Source organism: Spea bombifrons, chromosome 3 (genome assembly GCF_027358695.1).
Source record: "Spea bombifrons isolate aSpeBom1 chromosome 3, aSpeBom1.2.pri, whole genome shotgun sequence".
Lineage (NCBI taxonomy): Eukaryota > Metazoa > Chordata > Amphibia > Anura > Pelobatidae > Spea > Spea bombifrons.
The window spans coordinates 106,837,320-106,843,319 of NC_071089.1; the positions used below are offsets into that span (position 1 = coordinate 106,837,320).

The 6,000-nt window shown below is 37.3% G+C and overlaps 1 protein-coding gene across 1 annotated transcript in view; it reads right to left on the reverse strand.

The window, feature by feature from the left end:
- The window catches only part of MYT1L (myelin transcription factor 1 like), a 172,516-nt gene extending 169,296 nt beyond the window's left edge, over window positions 1-3,220 (reverse strand). The window contains exon 1 of the mRNA XM_053460856.1: window positions 3,010-3,220. The gene's annotated coding sequence lies outside the window, so the exon portion shown is untranslated. The remainder of the gene's footprint in view (window positions 1-3,009) is intronic.
- Between the last annotated feature and the right edge of the window lie 2,780 nt (window positions 3,221-6,000).

The window sequence follows — 6,000 nt, forward strand, 5'->3', positions numbered from 1 at the left end:
AATAATCACTCTAAGGATCAAGAATGGTTTACAATCAGTTCTCCTACAATTTCTAGAGACATGGAGTTGTAAAGAAACTTTGAGACCTCATCAAGCATATTTCCAACAATGGTCATGATCCATCATTCTTCTACAATCTACAGTTGACATAGCTCTGGATCTTCCATGTCCATGTGGCACATGGTCACAAATACAATGTAGCCTTCCTTCCATTCCAGGAACATCATGGGGCATCTACTATGTTCTATTTCACACTGTAACTCATAATAAGCTAATAAATTGCCTTTAACGCTTATATATTATTGATATGTGTTATTGGCCTCTTTAAGCAGGACCTCTCAAAAGGGTTTTTAACATTCCAATGACAATTTTTTTTTATTCAATACAGAATAATACAGGGTGATATGGGCTAGAATGTACACATCTAAACTTCTTTCCTGTAGTATTAAATCCTCCAGCAGTTAATATTTTTCACACTAATAAGATGCAACACCCCTCCTGGCAAGTGAGCGTCATAACTTGTCTGCAGAACCAGACAAAAATAGCTACTGAAAGTATGTAGTCTCTCACACACAAACTAAACACTCAAATATATTCTTAAAGAGAATTCTTCCTTAAAATGTGCCATAGTCTAAAGTATTGTGAGCCTGTGTACCTGTAAAATTACAAACCAACTTGTCACGTAAACAAAGCCCACAATACTGTATAAACGGCGGAATTCCCAGATTGTATTTTTTTTATTTAAAAAAGCACACAATAGGATATTGTATAAAATAATGTTTACGATGACAGTATAAGGGTCACTAAATAAAAATAGTGTTTTTGGTATTGTAAATATTTCCTCTTATTTTACTCGACTGAATTTAAAGTAGAAGGAAATGTAATTACAAATATCATCCAAATCTTTTCAGGAAACAAAGAAAATATTTAACAGACAAAAATATCTAACAGGCAAAAGTAAACATTGAGATGCAGCTAAAGAACAGTTTGAGTAAATAAAATAAGGAAGAAGAATAGAGAGTGAGAGAAGAAGGTGGAGAGATGAAATGGCAGAGCAGAGATTGAGCAAATCAAAACAGGGGTAGGTGGGAATAAGCTCACACTCTAAACAGACGACTCCACTGTTCATAGGGACACTGGAATAGTTAAAGTAAAATGTTTAAAAAAAAAAAAAAAAGGAAAATACGCTAATAGAATGAATAATAAAATGAATAAAATATATAAATAACAAAAGTGATATTAAAAATAAAAATATTTTAGCTGATGTTTACAGGTTTCTTTTTCAGTGTTTAATTACAAAACTAGTATAAAACATATATATATATATATATATATACATATATCATATATTTAGACGGAATTATTATGGTCAACACTTCAATCCGCTGAATTTGGTCTATTCCCAATGCACAAGGTGTCGAGTATGTGGTTAAGTAACTAAGATTAAAGCTCTGAAAAGTTATTCTGATCTCCTTCTATTTCTAAACAAACATCTACTATCACATTGTGTGTTAAATCACCTAAAGGGAGTTATATATTTATGTCCTTATATTGGCGCATGCTACAATAAACAATATAGTCTACATCATTATATTAGTATCAATACTTGCTTATCGATTGTCACTATACATAGCATATGTGCTTATCTCTTCTTTTATTCTAGGTTTATCCATGTGTTCAAAATATATAGTATATAGTAAAATAAAGTTAAAATGCCTAATATCCATTGTCAGGAATGCTAGACGACTAAAGTAGAGAATCCTAAATAATATAAACATATAATAATAAACATCTACCCAAGAGATAAGAAAGTGCCATGAAGTTGTTCAGGTCTGTATATTGTCCTAAGCACTGGACAGCTCCTGGTGCTGAAATCAGCAGAATAATAAGATAGACTTGGGGGAAAAGGCAGAGCTAAACAGAGAGGTGGCAAGCAGCGTCTACAGAACAATGGCAGCCAACTCCAAATCTTACCATAATCACATTAATGAGATTAATCAGCGAATTAGCAACAGTCAAATGTCAGGGTGGCAAGGAGGAATGCGAGCTTGCTAATTAACTTTTTCTAAAGGAGGAGGGGGCATATACACTTAACTGAGACCCTGAGTATCCCTAAAATCTTAAGACCTAAAAGGTGACCATCTTAAGGCTCTACTGATACATAACCTGAATACTAGCCACAGAAAGAACTGCTCAATGTGTGCATTGTAACTTACTAAAAGCACCCTGCAGACACATAGAAAACATCAAATCCATTCCATTGACAGAAAAACTAGCAAGCGTCAAGTTAATTAATCAGAAGTTTATGTCAGAGATGCAGTTGCATCATTAAGGCATTCCCCAAAATGTTAGCAAACAATTAAATAACTGCAAGTATAACTGTTACTCTTCCATGTAACTATAAAAGAGCGCACAAAGGATAATATATCTCCAAAACTCTGTACAAGATCTTTGCAAAAGGGTTTAGAAAGATGGAAGAAGCAATTATTTTATTATTTTAGACTGCAGTAGACAAAAGTACAATAAACAGATCATATTCACCAACAGTAAAAAACACAAAAAAAATAATACCAACTGATTACTAATTTTATTCTCCGTCCCGATTTAAAAATAAATGTAGTTTCATTTGATCAGTAACAGCATATTTGATATATATATATAAAGTTGAATAAACTGATTTTTGAAATAAGTCTTTTCTGATCCAATTCAAAGTTGAAATCTTTAGCAGATTAAACTACAAAACAGTAAGACACAGAGTACAACACATACCTGTCTGTACGAAAAACAATAGCAGCTTATAACAACATGCGGAAGCAGCCAAATGTGCAATTAAAAGTTGAAGGCATTACAAAGAAAGAAGAAACCACCATCTAACCGTCTTCTCAATATCTGATCTACAAACAAAGTGGATCTCTGAATATCGTTGTCTTTCTTTTTTTTTTTTTATTCCAAAGAAATCTGAATAAATAACCAATATTCCATATTAGAAAAAAATAAGATTACACCCACCAACACGCAGTTAAAAAAAAATCAGCTCCCAGGGAAAATCATTCTCTCTCTCTCTCTCTCTCCTTTGCTGTGTGTGTATGTGTCTCTCGCTTTACTGTGCAGAAGCTTAGGGAAAAATGTCGCGCTGCAACGAATGACAAATTCAGCATGATAGGCTAGCAGGCCTGAGGGATCTGTTTCACTTCCACATGCATCCACTAATGCACACACACACACTCCCACTCATCCTCTTGATATGTTTTTTTTTTTCACATTATTTTTTTCACCAGCTCTAAATCCCCGGCATATGACCTTCTGTTAAATAGATAAAAAAAAAAATTGCTTATCAGTCATGCAAATGAGGCTGAATTCATTTTCCACAACAGATGGCCTCATGGATAATGATGATGGAGGAGAGAAAATTGAATGTCTCTCACAAGGTGGCCATGGCAACGAAGAGTGGAATAATATCAATAATAAGCTTGGTGCATAATAAGGTTGTCAGTTGTAGGAATCAAAGTCCCCTGCTAAATCAGGTATACCACCCCAACCGGTTATCTGCTAACGCTACACTTAAATCTAAATATATTCCATTGCACTTAAAAGAAGGGGGGGGAGCCGTTCTCTTCTGTTTTTTAACCTGCTGTGCCGTTGATGGGCATTCTTATAGAGAGAGATGGTTTGCTGTTGTCTTTATTAGGTATTAAATATGAGAAATATTGTGAAAACTGATGTATGTAGCAATATAGGTACCATATTAAAACCCATTGTATGTCCTCAAGCCTGCGGTAGATGTAGCTCTGGAACAGCACTAATTAGACTGTTAGCTCTGCTTGATACCCTGGATATTTTTTAACAAGTGCTGCAGGCAGATGGGTTTGTAATCTGCTGTAAAGCAATGTGTTGCTGCCCATTCATTAAAAAGGGGTCACATTGTGTAATTATAGTGTGTGCTGGCGAGTCTGCAGTCTGATCTGCTCATTGACTTCTCGTCCACGCTCTCTCTCTCTCTCTCTCTCTCCGTGATGTGGAATGCTGCATTGAAGCGGCGGTAGCTTGCCTACAGCGCCCACCTAGGATCCCAGGGGGCTGGCCTGCAAAATGAATCAGCAGCCATCCTGAACAGACTGATTAAAATGAAAATGGCAGGGCACATGTCTGGGCGGAACTAGAGTTCAGACTTGCTGCTTGTCTGGCAAGCATGCTCAATATAGCTTGTGCTAATAATGGCTCAATGCCTAGACATCGGCTCTCTAACCTATAGTGCCAGTATGATTTTGTTTTTATTTTTTTAAATTTTGGGTAATTTCTGAGCTCATTCATGCACTAGTACATCCATACCTCTAGCAAATTAAACCTGGATGTGTGCGATAAATAGGTTGAAGAAGACAAATTAACAAACATGCATACAAATACAGAATCACCCAGATAATAGGAACATATATACATTGTCTCTTAATTGTATACCTGCCTGCATTCTCTGTCTGTGCTGTTACCAGAAGCAAAACAGGCTACAAGATACAAAGGGGTCTAAATTTAGCAACAGACAATGAAGAATGGGAGGCGGGGGGGGGGGGTTTCACAAATGTCTGCTGAATTTTGCTGGAAGAGAAAATACATGAATATAATATGACATTAATATGACAATATTACATTTTGTCTTCTTTTCTGCAGATATACCATGCGTCATAACCCCAGGTGCAAACATACACACACACACACATATACACTGTATATATATATATTGCAGATTTTCAAAAAACATCCAGAAGACAAATCTAGCAACCAGAAAATTGTCCTAGAAGAACAAACCCCCATTAAAAAGCAATAGTACAATATTCCTGAGCCCATTTAGCCCCAAGGATAATGTGCTGTTTTTTCAAGAAATGGCTCTGTTCTTTCTATCGACCTCTTCTCTGATTTCTATACATTGAAGAGGGAGGTGTTAATGAAGAATGTAAGTCCCCTGTAAGCCCCTTGCAGCTCTCTGCCATCCCCTGTCTCCCCTGACTTGAGCTGTGATGCTGCAGTGCGAATCAGAAATCAATACAGAGCCGCTCTAATGGAGGCTGCACTCAGCAAGCAGCTGCAGTCGGGTGAGCAAGAAGACAGAGGAGGAAAGAAAAAAAACCTCCCTGACGTCTGTGCGGCTGTTAAACCGATTGGCTGCCGCATCGTATGTTCTGCCAAGCAGAGAATAGGAATTCGTTTTACTGTCTGCTAGAAAAAAAAAAATGTAGGTTGCATGTTTTTTTCTCCCCAGTCTCTAGGAGACAGGGGCTAGGTTTTCCACGCAGACAGCCACGCAGTACCATTTGAGGACACGTCTCCTGGGTGCGAGTGGTCACTATAATGTGAAATATTACACCCATGGAAGATTATGCAACTGCTGCGTTAAAGGGTATCACCCCCATCCCAGGAAAGGCATTAAAACATGAATATTCATATGAAGGAGATGGGAAGCAGGCTCAGGCTAAGCGTGGATTGGTGGTAGACAGACAGACAACGTTGATGGCTATATGGATTCATTGATATTCGCAGTATCAAGGATAAGATGAGTCTGGCTTTGCAGCTGTATCAAAACTATGATATAGGTTGTCCCCTGAGCATCATGGGAGTCATAATCCACAAACACGCACATGATGCATACTACAGTAAATGGGTAACCATTTGTCCTGGTGACTACGCAGCCCTGGCACTTAAAGGCTAGTGGTCACCAAATGACGTACATACAAATCGGTTAGGCTAACATTGCAGTAATACACATTGGGTTAATTAGCGTCCATCATTATATTTTACAAATGGAAAACTAGATGGGAATACAGGATACTTCCTTGCATGGCTATTTAATGGGTTAATTTCCATTTTATCCCTTTATATCGCTGCAGAATCTGTAATGGCAATATATAGATGATACGGCAGAGCTTCCTTCACTAGCCTGTCAAGGTGTCTCAGCCTCGCTGTGTTGACTTTAAGTAGCAGAGAATTACTCTGGCTCCACCGAAGCATTTC